The 16,725-nt window shown below is 41.5% G+C and overlaps 1 pseudogene; it reads right to left on the reverse strand.

Moving 5' to 3' along the window:
• Positions 1 to 286: 286 nt before the first annotated feature.
• Positions 287 to 16,279, reverse strand: LOC146182739 (bifunctional arginine demethylase and lysyl-hydroxylase JMJD6-like; annotated as a pseudogene).
• Positions 16,280 to 16,725: the final 446 nt, after the last annotated feature.

Genomic DNA, 16,725 nt, shown 5'->3' on the forward strand with positions numbered 1-16,725 from the left:
CTAAGGCAGTCTTCCTTTCAGAGCCTTTAGCAACACTGAGAAGAGGCAGACTAGGGTAGTTTTGAAGGATGCATGCTCCATAATTAATAAACTAATTCCTTCGGTATAGACCACGCAAGAATGTCTCTGTACCATCACCTACGCTCACTATATGCTTCCGTAACAATGCCTGCGCCTGAATCCAAACAGGCAACCTTTCACATCTGTAGCCATTAGGACTGCCTTTACCAGAGTTTTCATCAGAGATTGAAGAGCAGGATGAGCCGGAGGATGGTGAGTGGGAGCCTTATGAACTGTCTGAGGTCACACCAGTGTCTCGGGACACATCTATGCTGTCAGCAATGGCAGCCAGTTCAGGCCTGTGCTCCTGGAAAAGGAAAGGACAAGAATAATAGACACCCAAGACCTTCAAATTGGCCTCTTTGTAACATGCACAAAAATGTTGCAGATTCTACTGTGCTCCCCATCTTGCACACAGCAGCAAGGTGCGCAGAAAAATACACAGGACAGTTGTAAATGAAAGAAGCAGAATGAAAGTAAACCAAGGGGGGGAATTTCGAGGCTTGAAAACCAAGTATGAATGACTGGGCTATATCTCAACTGAAATCGGTCATGTAAAGCTAGGAATAACACTGAGGTTGGCCTTAATGGACTCAGTTAAGATTTACAGTAAGTAGGTAATGACAGAACAAGTTCATGGAAAGGGAAGTCAAGGCTAGTTCATATCTGCTTTTACCACCAGCCACCACTGCTTCTCTGTGTAGGCTCACCTTTAGGGCCTGGTACCACTTGCGTGATATCTTGGGCCTCCTACGCATCGTCTTGTGCCAGACAATGGGGACGTTGGTGGGGCTGGAGAAGTTCTGCGTCACCGCAATGGTGTGGTCCAGGTTGAGCACCACATGCCACCAGCAACCTGGCACAAACACCACCTCACCAGGCTTTTGCACCAGCTCCAGCTGCAAAACAGGGGAAAGGCCAAGATTACAAGGTAATGTACTCGGCATGTAAAACAATAAATCCTCTTATGGTTGATTGATTTTACGATTTCGCACAAAATCTTGACACTGCATATCAGTGCATCTTGCTGGGTGCGGGGACACTGCCTCGCTTCCTTCAGACTTGTCACTGCTAGACTGTGTCACACTGATTTTGATACACTACAGGATGATGTCAACTGCATGATTTCTGTCTTTAGTTGACGGTTGCCATTTTTTTATGACAACGCAGTCCTGCAAAAGGTGTTTTAAGAGCCTAGCAGTATTTACAAAGAAAATTAAAATTCCAAAGGTTTTCAGTGAACCTGAGAAGCGAGCAATGCTCATATGAAATGATAAAGAAGGCTCTTCTCACCTTCTACTAATCAGATATGCCATGAACGCTGTGCAAACATTATAGGAAGTTTAAAGAAAGGAGAGTAGCAAAACAAATGCTGCTGCCCAAGAACGTTTTAACATGACTGTGCACACTGTGAGTTGAAAAACACTGATTGGAATAAGAGAAGGGTTATGTGCTCGAGAACGCGGAAATGCTATCCCATTTATTGTATTTCTATGCTCCCAAGCAGTACCTTCACAGCAAGCACTAAACCCTTGGTTAACAACATACACCCCACAAGAGAGTTGCCAGTTAGGCTGGGCACCAACCACACATTTCAAACACACATTCCATCCCGGCTGCAGCTACTTACAGGCTTGCATTCCTCTGGCCATCCTGGCTGCATGGTTCTGGGATAGACTAGCCGGAACCATGTGATGGCCTGATCACCTTGATTGCCACCATCTTGAGGTGGCAGCTTTAGCATCTCCTGAGGCGTGTGAGTCGGGAACAGGCACCACCTGGTAGGGCCAAAGGAAGACCGCCAGGCAGTGGGATGTCAAGCAGTGACTAAATCAGTTCTAAAGTGGAAAATACCAGAGCACGAAAGAAAAAATCCAGGACAGTGCTGTCTTCAAGACAAAGCATTAGCAAATCCGATATAAAAAACTAGTGCCTGTGTCATGCGAGTAACTTCAAAGGACGGCGGGATTCTTGTTTTCTAAAGAGAGATAATAAAGATAATAAAATAACAGATAATAAAAGCGAGATAATGGCTGCACCACAAGGCACAAGAATCCCGCCGTAACATGCGCAGAAGGGGTTGTATACTCCATCCCTCTATCTTGTGGCAAGGCATACATCGTCCAATGCATCGTTTAATGGAGCATAGCAATGATTTTTCAGGGTCATCGTCCAAAAACCTGCCAGTGCATTGTCGCACATGCGACCGCAATAGAAAATGCTCCCCTCTTTCAGAAAACGACCATTCTAAACCGATCCCATAACAAGCTTACACGCGAAATAGTGGATGCCACTTTGATTGCTAAGCACAAGGATGAATGCGTCAGCACATCCTCAGTTTTCCTTTCGAACAAAGAAATTGCTTTTCTCTCTGATTGTGCTTGATTTTATCTTTGATTTTATTTGCAGTCTTCACATGCCTTCGTTTTATACATTTTGAATTGTAGTCAGTCATATTGTTTATTTCATAGTTTGTTTTTTGTTTTGCAGTGTTAATTGTTAGCTTTTAATTTTGTTTCAACATTTCCATCTCTCTCCTTTTTTTCATGTTTAACTTATTATTTTTGTCCATAAGTCCATACTTTTGTTTTGCAGTGTTAATTGTTAGCTTTCAATTTTGTTTCAACATTTGCATCTCTCTCTCTCTCTTCTTTTTTTCATGTTTAACTTATTATTTTTGTCCATAAGTCCATTATTTTGTCTTACGTTTCTCTGCGGTTTTTAAACCAGTTCTTATATAAAAAATGTTTTCTGTGCATCTACCTTTTTTAGCCTTTGTTGCTTGTTAAGGACTGGGAATTTTTGTTGATTTTTCACGCATTTTCACTACGGCCACTAATATCATGTTATATCACTGTATCATGTCAATCGTGTGCTAGGCATTTATTTAGATTTATTGATTTTTTATACTCGTGTTTGATTTTGCTGCACCGGTTTTCGCCACTTGTCTAGATTTTGTTCCTCTAGTAGGCGTTTCTCTGTGGTATATATATGACATAGTTGGCTGATTTCCAAAAATAAAGTTGCAGTTCAGCGCCTCTGCTTCTTACGTGTTCCTCCGTCTTCGTCCTTGTCCGGCTATGCGCTGCTATAACTATGCGCTGCAGTGTTATCGTGCAAGCTGGCTTTGAGCAAGCAATCATGACATACTTAATTTTTTTCTTGTTTACTGTGGTCTAAAATATATTATTTGAGGTTCTGACAAGAATTCAGAACCAGGAAACAACCACAGCAGTGCACATGGGCTGCAACTTTGCCCCCTTACACTGTCCTTTACAAATCGAGTCACTTTTGTTCACGTGCATGTGATGATCCAAAACAAGACGACATGCGTGCAGTTAGGCTCAGAGCTAGTTATTGGCTGCATCAATGCTAAGCATACTAACACCCCACAGGGTGCTGCATCTTGCTTTCCAACCTGCGAGCATGCTGCAGCTGTGTTTTGTGCCTCTCGATGGCCATCAGTGCATAAGTGCGTGGGGGTTTGCTGCATGCTTACAGTCACTCCTTTTAAGAAGCAGCAGGTGAAGTTTTGCGACAACTGTGAAATACCACCATTTAAAAATGTTGTAGTGCTTCGCTGCCAGTTTACGTCAAGTACGAGTTCAAAATTTTAGAACAAATAAGAGGATTGTGAAGCACACTTTCATTTTTTAAACTACTCAAAAATTGTTCAATATTGAAAGTGTGGGGCAAGTGAAACAGGTATTGCTAATGAAGAACTACATGAAATATCAAACATTCACACATTTCTAAAATAAATAATTGGTGGGCCTTTGGACTCAAACAACACTGCAGAAAAAAATCTATCTGAGACCTTCTTAAGCCAAAGGAACAACTTTTAGTATGGTTTCAATGCAGTGCCAAAGGTAGTAAGAAAAAAAGCTTCAATGAGAGGAACAGTGAACAGCTGATGTCGTTATAGAAAACCAAGTCAACAAACAGTTATTAAGGTAAGTGTGTGTGGGAATAAAATGTTCGAAACAGTGGCAGAATCAATGAAAGCTTAGAAAGAAAGAAAGAAAAGGGAGCCAACACAGTCTCTATCTTGAATATTGTTTTCCCATAGGCATGGTACATCCCATAAATGCCACACATTAGGTTTTGTTAGCATCTAGATAATGGGTAACCTTTTTACTACGCTAAAGCATTCCAGGCGATTGGAAGCTGCTAAAATGTCACGTCGGAGACACCGTCTTTCAGTTCAACAATTGCACATAGCAAATGACATACTACAAAACCAAGGAAGTGCTGCTAAAGGAAAAATGTTACTGGCAAACTAGCTTGAGACTCAGGTAAAACATTCAATGAAAGAAAATGAAAGCCATCATGTTTGTTTCTCTCTCAACAACTGTCCACCTCCCTTTTCTCCCCCTTCTCTTGTGACTAGGATCTTGGTTTGCCTTGATTTGGTACAGACCAAGTTGCAAATCAAGCCCAACCAAGGCAAACCAAATCCAAGCCAAGCCAAGGCAATCATGCAACTACAATAGGCGTCAGTTATGTTATTATGCAAGGTGGGATTCCCATTATTGGCGCTTACCATTGAAGCTAAAAAAACTGGCAGTGACTTTGCTTGGTTAAGCCTGGTAATTGCGAAAGCAATAGCTTGGCTACGCCTAGGTTCAGCTGGTGGTGTAGCTGGTTGTGGTGCTTGTGGTTATGCTTATGGTTATGCAGTGATTCACTCTGGCCATGGCATATATGGTTCAACTATTGTTTATTGCGGGGTGCTACCTGGTTATTCTATGTATAACTAGTAGCGAGGCAAGGAGTGCCGTGGCTGCAACGATATACTTGGTTGTGGGTGAGGTTAAGGCAGAATGTACAACTGCCGTTCTGGCACCGGATACAACGGCATTCTTTACACCAGCAGAAATGAAAGCATCCCTGGAGATGGCATTGGTTCCATCCAACGTTGCACCCCCGGCGGTAGCTGCGGTAGGAGCGGGAGTTAGGCCGCGGTTGGTAGCTACCGCCTCGCGAGTTGACAGCGCGAGTTGCGGGCAATGTTTTTGCAGCAGATGGGATGACGTTACTCCGGCTGTAGAGCTCCTTCATGGAGGGAGCGGAAGTTAGGCCGCGGTTGGTAGCTACCGCCTCGCAATTTGACGGCGCGAGTTGGGGCCCCTGTTTTTCGGCAGATGGGATGACGTCACTCCGGCTGTAGCGCTCCCTCAAGGAGGGAGCGGGAGTTAGGCCGCGTTTGGTAGCTACCGCGTCGCGAGTTGACAGCGCGAGTTGGGGCCCCTATTTTTGCGCAGCTGTGCTTGGCGGCGCGACAAAGGTCACGCTAAAGGTCAATGGTAGCTACCGTCTCGTTACACGAAGGGCTGAAAAGTGAAAGTAGTATTTTGTTTTGCAATAAAAATAGGCATTTGATTGCGCCGTGCTAGAGCACAGGCACACACCTTTTGTGTCCATGTACCAGAGCATTCCAGGCACTGGTCCCCAGGGGGTCTATATGGATGCCCGTGCCAGACCGAGCAGATCCCATCAGGAACCAACGGTATGGGGGTCTTTTTTCTTCTCCCGCATATTGGAATGTCACCTGAGAAGTAGGCAGGCACTTGGTAGTCCTCAAGCAGCTTGACCCTCCGTGAGTGCTGTGACACATGTTGGAAAAACCGTTACCTTCACAGCTGCACAAAATGTTCTGCTTAATTCTTACATTCTTTGTGGCTTTCCTATTCAAGAAATTTTTCAGAGACAATCTAGGCCTCACAGTCATAATTTATGTACTATCTCCAGCTCACGTCCAAAGTGATGATTTACACACAAAAAGGAAGACTGCTGTTAGAAGTGTGCAGCAAAAAAAGGCACCTGCCACAACCACTACCTCCTCTATAAACTTTCGACCTGCCCACTGACACCACTCCTTGGCAGCGCGTGGACCTAAAAATTGTTGTGTAAAGACTGAAGCTACCAACAGGTAGCACCTGAACTGACCCCCACAGCAAATGATGCAATGTCGCACACGGTAGTCCTGGCTCAGTGCTTTGCAGGTTCTTGTGTTTGTTTTTCGTGCACCTAGCCAGTAGATGGAGTGATCAATGGGATTTAACGTCTCGAAGTGAGATCTGTGACAAGAAATACCATAGGGGAGGGCACTGAAATACTCGTGAGCCAGGTGCACGAGCAATTTTCCAGTAGGAAAGCACAGGTATACACAACAACCAAAAATGTACAGTACACGACATGGATAAAGCAACCCTTATATCACTTCTCTTGATTTGGTGCAGCAGTACCTCGCTATCTGTAGCAAAAATAATTCATCACTGTGCTAGTTGATGCATTCATCTTGAAAATGAGTTCCTGCAGTGTGAGTAAATAGAACATATATTCCACATTAAACAAACATTCTGGCTAAACATTTTTAGATATCACATCTTGTGGTTTGCAATACTATGTTAAACTACATGGTTTATCTAGATTAACATCATATTAGCATTTCAAAAGCCTCTGTGGCATGAAATTCAGGAATGGTTGAAATTTTGCTGGAGAATGCATTCTCTTGAAGCAAATGCTCCGTGTACAATTCTAATGACTATACTACCAGTTAAAAGAGGGCTGTACAACTATGAATTTAATCAAGTAAATATCCAAGCTCCAACTGCTTAGGGCACATTAATTTACTGACAGCTATGGACATCACATATATATCAAGCAACTACAGAAGAACTAATTCTGCACTTCTTCTGGCAGAATAAAATCAGCCATATGCTCCAATAGCAACAAAATAGTGATCTAGGACTTGACAAATTCGTAAACGAGACCATAAAAAATAATAATATTTGCTCCTTTAATTTTCATCACAATGAGGGAGGATGGGAAGAAAAGCTAAGAAACAGCCTGATTAGCTCTAGTCTCCCGGAAATACATTTGTCGATTGTACAGAGTACCAAAGTGCACATTATTAAGACCACAAGGTGACATATAATGAGATCTTCAACTACTCATGTCAAATTTGGGTAACATCCCTTGAAATGATATCTCAGTAGTGATTGTTGAAAACACCCATTCGGCTTGCTGAAAAGAGTGCAACAGTTCACCATTGTGGGAAACAATGTTACTGTTGCCATACCCTAATCCTGCAGTTGACTATGCATTCACTAACACACGATCTCCTTCGAATGTCAAAAGGGCAAAGGCCTTTCATGAATCAGCAAGCTGACCATGCAAAGACAGCGATTGAGAGCGCAACAATAGGGCTAAGTTGTGGCACTACTGCATGTGGCAGCAGTTTGAACTAAACAAAACAAGACAAGCAAAAGCAAATCTGGTGTCAGGGGAAGCATCAGCAAGAGGAAGTCGGAAGTTTGCAAAGGAGGTCATGGCCGCAACAGACTCAGTTGCAGGGAGTGCCCCTGGAGTGCACTAGTGTACAATGTATTTGCAAGAACAAACACAGCTGCTAGCCAGATTTAGCCTGGCAAAAGAAAGAACAGATGTGATGCAACAAGTGCTGGCATAACAGCCATGTCTGTTGGCTTGTATTGCATCACTGTCAAAACATGACAGCACAGTCGAATGGATTTAGAAATCTAACACAAGCTTAATTATGCCGCAAGATCATATCAATGCTTGATGTGAATGCATTCTTTAGGTTTCAAAGAAGTGATGCCTCTCAAGATAAATTAAACTGTAGAGGATCCTGCATCAAAGTGGTTCCACCTATACCACCAATACCGATACCTATACCAATTGCTTTCCAGATAATTTCAGCCGTATGCACAAAGTGAATACACAGTTTTACATCAGATTACAAATTATGCAACTTGCTATGGCAGTCACACTCAAAAGTATAGAACATCCTTGCATTGTATTTATAATAATATTGTCAGCCATATAAACTTTCATTCCCTATTTAGAAGGCAACAGCAAGGCCCATATGTAAGCTTAGTTATTGCAAGTGTGGAAACACTAGTCCTATCATGCACTCTGATAAAGTTTAATAGGTGTTTAAGGCAAGACCAGCCAAAATTTTCAGCAAAACATTATTCTAGATTTTACTGACTTGTGACTGCTTGCATTCCAAAATTGGATACTGCTACCAAAAGTTGTTCCTTTCACATAAGCATCTTACTATAGTCAGATAGAACTGAAGGAAAGAAGAGGCTTCTAAAAGGAGTTAGTCATGACATTTTCAGTAATCCCCTTACACCTGCCACTGCAAGAATGCAGAATGTGGTAGATAAACACAATTCGCTACGGCTTAATATGAATAACCACTACAGGATGAAAATCAATCAATTGCAAGGGCCTCATAGGCACTTCGTATGTTTTTTTTTTATCTGCACCAAACTACTGTTTTCTTCTGAATTAACTACCGTCCAATTCAGATGTGCTTTTCAGCAAAATCTGTGAATGCAAAATCATTACATAGTGGTCTATCAGCTGTTTTTTCTTACAAATGAAACAATAGTATGGATAGATGGGCTGGAATAAATAATAATCATGCCAACTTTAAACAACTTTTCCACGGCTCCTGGAGTACCTTTCAATGATAATTTTTATATATTGCAGTCTGGTTATAAGTTTGCTTGACTTATATGGCAACCGCGTCCGTAGTGCAAAGAGCCAAAACTAATAAAGTGACTGCAACAGGACATACAAAGTATGCTGCAGCACTGCAAAGTAGAGGACTATTGCTAAACCACTGACATATGCTTTAAGCACTCCAGCATGCACATCTATGTGGCACAAAACAAGTCAAAAAGTATCTTCATGCAACTGCATTGTGGAAGTAGACTTACGAACCAAGCTGCAGAGCACAAGAAGCATTCAAGCAACGGTACTCTGTTATCCATAAATACTCTTCACAAAACCTGGAGGTATAAAAGTATGATGACCACAGGAGGCTATTGCACACCCTTCTGCTACCACATGACAATGCATAAGCACTTGCATTATCATCCGGCAGATAATACACATAGTGCAATGACAAGTTACAAACATGAATTGCCCCATGTATGCCTAGCTGGTTTATAAATACTCTTTGCAAGAACCTTTTTATGTGCAATTGCAAATCATGATGACTGCTCAGTATGGTCGAAAGACATGGGATAAAAACTGCTTTCAAATTACTAAGTGACATTGAGAATTCATTGTGGATTTATATAATGCCAGACATAAAATGAAGGCATAATCGAACTTCAAAAAAGCTTATAATCATTTTTCTCCAAGTCTACTCCTTTCTCTATAATGTAATATGTAATATTGTTTGTAAATGTTAGTACAAATTTCTTTCATTAGTGCATTACCACAAAAGTGCAATGCAGCTACCCTACCTCACACGTGCTTGAAGCAATCCCTTGCTGATCATTACATACAAAATTACCTGAGCAAGTCTGGCAGTATTTTTGAGCTTGAAAATTACAACACTTACAAATGAAGAGAATGGACACAAAAGAGCTCCGCATACCACAAAGAGCACAACTTAAACATTTTGCATGACACATATCTTACAGTGCCCATGCTAACTCTGGGAAAGGCCAAAGCAAAAAAATTAGCTGGTGGTTTAACATTAGTTATTCCTGGACGAAAACGGGAATTCATCTACATAAAAATGCTCATTAGCAAGCTTGGATGAAACACACTGTACATTTAACTGAACAAAAACCCCATTCTTTATTGGTCTCTTTGACATGCCACCTTTTAAGAGCCTTATTCTGATGTGTCATATTTGTGTCCAACATGTTACTGTAGCAGGGTATTTGTCCTCCTCCATCTCGCACACTGTTGTAACTTAGGCAGGAGCCTGGGGCTCCAATTTATATACGAATTGGCACTTTAGTGCCCTCTACTTCCACATCACAATGACAACCCCTCACCTAACCTTAACAGTGGTCATGGGCCACTTGATGGCCTATATGACTACACCAAAGTCACAAGGTGACCACTAGGCTTAATACAGAAGTTTGACCTCTTAATCTTCCATAAGATGAAAACCATGCATATATGACAGCATGTCATGTGACCTTTACCTTGACAGTAGTCATTGGCCACTTGGTGGCCTATGTGACTATGCTTTAGTCACATGGTGACTACCAGGTCATGTGACCTTGACCTCAACCTTGAGAGTGGTCATGCACCACTTGGTGGCCTATGAGACTGCCCCAGAGTCACATGGTGATCTCCAGAATAATACAGAAGTTTGACTTCTAAATTTTGCTCAAGATGAGAACTGCACACCCAACAACTCGAACTACCAGTTGTAGTAAAGTTTTTGCTTTAAAAAATTACCTACACTTGGTCAATATACATTTCAGGCACACTGCACGAGTTACATTACAGCTTCGAGAGCTTAGATTTTCTTTAGCGGTTAGTGGTAATAACATTTAGGAAGCTCGTGTGAAAATACTTGTTTTTTATTTTAATGTGGGTCTACCATGATGTTATGTTTTCCAGAGCCCTACAACCAAAATCACTAATATTTTATAATGCAAACACAGGAGTACATGTCAGTAGCGAAAATCATTAAACTAGGAAAACTAGTTTCATAAAGAGCCCAGCAATGGCTTCTAGAAATGATCAATGCTCTATATCACCAGATGCATGATCTCTGAATGTGAGCACAGCCTTTACATAGCACCTCATTATTTACCTCTACAAAATGGGAACATCTTATTCTTGAAAAACCAAGCTTCCTGCAGCCTTATTGGTAGGCATTATGGCATGGAGAAACATCGAATTCCAATTTATTCTCCTTTCACCGTAAAAGCGTGGAAGAAACCACCACAACAAGATGGAAAAAATACCTACAGAGATTTCATTTTGACTACCAGACAGGATATTTTAAGTACACATACATTCTTCCATTCAAAATGCTGAAAACTGGTGCTGAGGTATCTTCCACTGAGAACTAGAATATGCTGAATGCCCAGCCAAAAGTTGTGGCAACAGCTTCATAATCACAATATATGTGTTTTGTAAGCTGCGGGCAGAAATTGCAAACATGAAGACTGTTGTCATAGCTAAATCAGTTAAGAAACAGCTCACAATGAAACATCTAAAGCCAACAAAATGCTTTCCATTTATATGGTAAGTTGCCTGTTATTCTCTCAAAGGGTAGAATTGCAAGTCTTTTAAACACAATTTAAAGCCTTTAATGTTCTGTACGAAACAAAAATGGGAGTTAACGAAATAATGAAGCCTTTACATATTTTACCAAATTTTAATGGCCCATTAAGCTGGCAAAGAAAGCCTTGTTGGTAAGCCAACAATATTCGTTACATCGTTTTAGGTGACAAAAACGAAACTTCATGCTGTGACAATCAACAGCACAGGCAATGATTCATGACCTGAAGTCTTTAAGGCATTTCTACTCATGTGCGAACAGTAGTTTTCACAACCTATTTGCAGTAAAATTCAAAGCATAAAATGTTGCCTGTGGTGACTGCAACATGCCAGCATACCTGCCAGTCTGATGCTTATCCATATTAGCCAAAATAATGACATTATCTACACCTAATGCTCCAGGAAAGAATCCTCTTACACCTTTCAGTTTCTCTTCAGAAAAGCTCACTATAAAGGCAATGCAAGGAGCGCACAAGATATGAAAAAAAATAAATGGTTGGAAATCACTCACTTCCCCAAAGGTGCTGTCAAAAATGTCCAAAGGGCTGTCATCACTATTATTTTTCATGTAGAAGACAAAGTATTTCATCTTCAACTTTACGCTGTAGCCGTTTTCGTCTTCTCCACATCTGAACTTCTGATTGCGGTACTTCCTAGCCAACCTCTGAGAAGAAAAAAAAGACAGACACTTAGGAGAGTCATATATGAGTCAAAGCTCACTCTTACAGCAATGCCAGATTCCCATGCTTCCTCCTGTGGCGTGTGCCATAGCACAACAGGTAACCTGATGCCCTCTATTATACATCTCATTTGAAAACACTTGTGCTAGGTTGCATGGCAGAGTGTGGTGATACTAACATCCAATTGAAGGCCCATATGTTGGTTCAAGTCCTTATTGCTAACTGGACTGTCAGATGCATGCCTATTAGGCATCAAATTGATCTGATATCTGTAATGCTGCACTAAGAATGGTTACATATCAATTCTGGTATGAGAGAGGGGAAAAGTGGTGCCACATGGAGGTCAGAGATGACTTCAGAGCAAAAATGTACCAGAGGCAAGTGACAAGAAAGGGGGAAGGGCCTTGCCACAGAAGTATCTGTTGTACGGGCAATTGTTCCACTCGCTACTGAGGTGACTTAATGATTGGCATCATAGTTGCTATGGAAACTTAGACAGCTGCAGTGTCTCACTCATATCATAGCTGCTATAATGCAAATGAGGAAGGATGGAATTTTTGGCACCACCAAGATATGTGTGCTGCATTGCATGAGACACATAAGGCTTTTACATTAACAAGAGAAGGCACATGACTGCTTTGCTCAGCTTCTAAACTGGCACAAAATGCACAGCCTAATCATTCTTGGCAGGTAAGTTGACAATAAACTTCTAATATATGCTTCTCTACATGGATGTGTCAAGAGTTTCTTATTTCAGCCAGAAAGCATATTACAACAGCACAACCCTAAACTAAATCAAGTAAGAACATGGGAACCTAAAAGCAGGTAGGTGTACAATATTGCAAAAAAAGGGATTCATTTTCTTCATGTATAGCTGCATATAGCCTACCTTTATTTAATGAGAATTTTTCCAGTTAAGCAAAACAGGCCTTTAGTCACCAAATCAGGCATTGTAAAACTATGTGCACTGCATCAATTGAGCACAATGCACCAGCACCATTTTTGCATTTCTTTCATTCTCATTTTTGTGTATTCCAGGGCGACAGGAAGTCTAAAAAGTCAATGTAAATGTGAGACTGAACTTTCCTGCTAAGCCTTAACCAGCTAGGTTGCACCGCTACAGAAATGTGCAATCCATTTCAGTAGTGGCTTAGGTGCATGTAGCAAAAGAATAAAAGTGGCAAGGATATATGCAACACATATTGAGCATACAGACAGATAACGTAAAGTAAATGTAGCAGTACAGAAACATGCACTGATTAACTATGGTGATAAAAATGAAAGTTGCATGCATGATGCTGCAGTAACCGAACAAAGCATTAGATACAACTGCTATGTGCAGTTAGGGGTGTTCATGCATGCCTGCAACCATCAAATAGTTTGCAGTAAGAGTGCAACACAAGAGGCAATTAAGCAAAGCTCAAGAATGCTTTCTTTAATGACCACCATATGCTACCAGTAAGAAAATAACTCCAAACTACTCAAGGTCTAACAGTATGCTTTAAAACAGATGTCTTTTCTTTTATGCATATCCTTGCTACATGGTACAGTAGCATGTGAACCAGATCATTCTTCATGCTATCTTTTTGAACGTCAAGAAATTTCACCCAACCTTGACAGGGCTATGGCATGTGACTTACAGGCAGGTTCCACTTGTACTGAGCCTTCCAGCTGTCTGTGGCTCCCTGGATGACCACAGGCTTGTATAGCTTCTCATACTTCTCGATGAACTTTTCTGGTGATACATGACTGATGTGAATATGCTCTCATTATCTGGAAACAAGCTTGGGTCCATGTTGAAGCTGCTTGCATAGCCCAGCTTGTTCCAGCCATCGCCCTCCTGTTCAAAGAGCTCTGAAATAGTCAAATGATGTAAAGAAAATAAAGGGTGCTGTGAAAACTGGTCTTTGCAGCTGTACTTAACATAAAAATGGAATTTTTGATGCAGACAACTAGTGCAATGTGAATACAAAATACAGTTGACCAACAAGTCATGAAATCTGCCGCATCCTTAAGGCAAAGTTCTGCTAATTTCATTTTGTACTGATAACTAGGGATGTTTAATTGCGGATCCAAGGTCAGACAGTATCAAACTGATGAAAATATTGATAAATGAACAACAAATCACAAAACATTCTCTGCACTAATAATGCAACTTTTTCTATACATAAATTCAGCAGTTGTTCATCAATACTACTATCCATACATTACCTTATTGCTTACCCCACTGGGGTGATGCAGTGGTTACAGAGCTCGACTACTGTTCCCAAGGACGGGGGATTGAATCCCGGCTTCGGCGGCAGCTTTGCGATGGAGGCGAAAAGCAAGGTGCCCATGTGCTGAGCGATGTCAGTGCACGTTAAAGAACCCCAGGTGGTCGAAGTTTCCGAAATCCTCCACTACGGCGTCTCTCATAGCCTGAGTTGCTTTGGGACGTTAAGCCCCACAAACCAACCAACCAACCAACCAACCTTATGGCTTAAATCTATATGCGCATTCTGAATTGTATGAATTCTCTGTTCCCTCTTTAAAAAGAGAAAAGCATATTTGTTTCACAAAATTGTTGAGGAATACATACAATATGTATTGTCAAGTGTGGGGTTTTACATCTCACAGGGTAATGTTGACTGTGTATGGGGACTCAGTAATGGAAAGCTTCTGAATATTCTAGAGCACCTGAGGCTCTTTAGTGAGTATGAACATTGCAAAGCACATCAACTTTTGTATTCCACCTTTATCGGAATGTGGCAACCACAGCCAAAGCTGAATCTATGTTCCTGGAACTGCCAGGTGAACACCAAAGTCATCGACACACTCCTGGGGGTTCAAACCCTTTTTAAAGAAGCCAACAGTGTAAAATTGTAGCAATGTTTATAAACAGATATTTAAGTGAGAAGCCAAAACAAGAATGAATGAGTGAGACAAAAACTTCCAAAATCATAGGTCTCTGATTTCTTCCATCTGTCCCTCTTTACTTACAAGTTCAGCCTCTTGTGTACTCTATTCTATAAAGAAACTCTGTCAACACAGAACAAAAATATGTGGCATACTTTTACTGCTAAAGCATAGAAGAAAATCTGCATCATTGCTCAATACAAGAGAAAACAGAAAACACTTGTGTTCTAGTCTACAGTTCACAAGGCGACATAAAGCTGGCTTTTACATTTACTAATACCTTATAATGGTCACCTATTCCGTAATTAATTTATGAACACTTAAAATGCCTCAGTACTAACAGCATATCAGCGATAAAATGAACATGTCATCAATTTTAAGGCAGTCCATTTAATTGCTGTATTCTTCACAATTTGAGCCTAATGCGCATGTGCATTTGGTTACAGGGTCAATAACTCACAATGACATCCCACGGTGCGTACGTGTGTTAGCACATGCTGCCTGGCATGGCTCGCTCTGTGATTGATGGAATTCCTCCACCGACAACTCTTGGGCCATACTTATCATTGTTGGGCCCCCGTTCAAACCATAACATGCAAGCTGCGCAAAGAGGCAAAACAAGAGAGCAGAAACAAGTGGGTAAAAGGTCAAGATAAGAGAATAGCTGTTTCTGGAAAATTAGGCGCTGTTTCCCGCGCTACCACTCTTTCAGATTTCCTTCAGGCTCACCAGTATTCCTTTTTCCCACAATAAGAAGTAAATAAAAGTGGTATCTAGACACTGCCCCTTCACTACACGACTTCTGTAGCGTGTACTTCCATTACCATCAATGTATTTAATGCATTCACTTAGCTTAATATACTAAGCGGGGTGCACACTTTTAATTGTACACTCCATTATATAGCTAATGCAAAACGAGAAACGCATTCGCTTTTTGAGACCTCGTTTCGCACGTCGGAGTGCTCTCACGGCAATGTCATTTCTTGTGCTTAATGTTTCCGTCGTTAAAAAACGAAAAGGTGGCCTAGAGATTTTTAACAACCGATCCTAGATTTCCAATAAATGACTAATTAGGGAGAATGATCACCAGTCTTGTACAAAAGCGAGGGCAATCGGGACTCGGCCCCAGGTGCCCCCCCCACACTTGTGAATAAGTGCACATGAGACCGGATATACAAAAGACACTTCAAAGATCAGCTTAATCTTTGCAGAATAACACTTTCCACGAAAGCTCGGTGATCAATACACTGAGCCGATGGCGCGTAACCACACTGCGAGGGACCGTTACTTGACCACGCGAATACACTAGCTGATAACAGTGAAAAATGTGACCCTCGAAGAGAAGCACAGCAGAGCACGCACAGTAAAAGCAACATGCTACTGATGCTTGTATCGGCCAGCGTTTCGAGTAAATTCTTCGCGAGCTCTTTTAATGGATCGAGCTTTTCAAACAACTGCGTAACCAGCGCACCTGGCCTCACCTTGAGCTTGGCGTCGTTGATGAACATGACGGCCCTTCGCTCCAACCTCAACGCGTCGTCGGCTTCGTTCGCCTCCTTATCCATGGCTCGCACCCTCCGGCAACACCTGTGGACAGTTTTGCCGCTCTCCTTAACGAATTGCCGACCGCCGAAATACTCACTAAACAATGGGGTAAGGCGCGGTGAACGTAAATTATACGTAAATGTCACTTTCATTGCAGAGGCTGCTTTGATTTTTCGAACCTCTGGCGACTGAAATCCGCAACACATTTTAAAAAATATATTGCCGTACATTATAAAACATTATAACTTAAACTGAATTTATATTACAATATATTGTTTAAACTTTTTGCTGCTCAAATATTTGCCAGTTTTAAGGCAGAAAACAATTCCCTTTACCAAGAACAAAAAATATGTACACCATTCGCAACTCGAATGAACTACAGAGGGCGCTGCGAAGTCTGGCCACACTGGGCAAGATGGGGGCAAGATCAAGCCATAAAGTTTCTTACTCCTGCTCATGGTGGAAG

The sequence above is a fragment of the Amblyomma maculatum genome, chromosome 7 (assembly GCF_055883805.1).
Source record: "Amblyomma maculatum isolate TAMU_Amacu chromosome 7, ASM5588380v1, whole genome shotgun sequence".
Lineage (NCBI taxonomy): Eukaryota > Metazoa > Arthropoda > Arachnida > Ixodida > Ixodidae > Amblyomma > Amblyomma maculatum.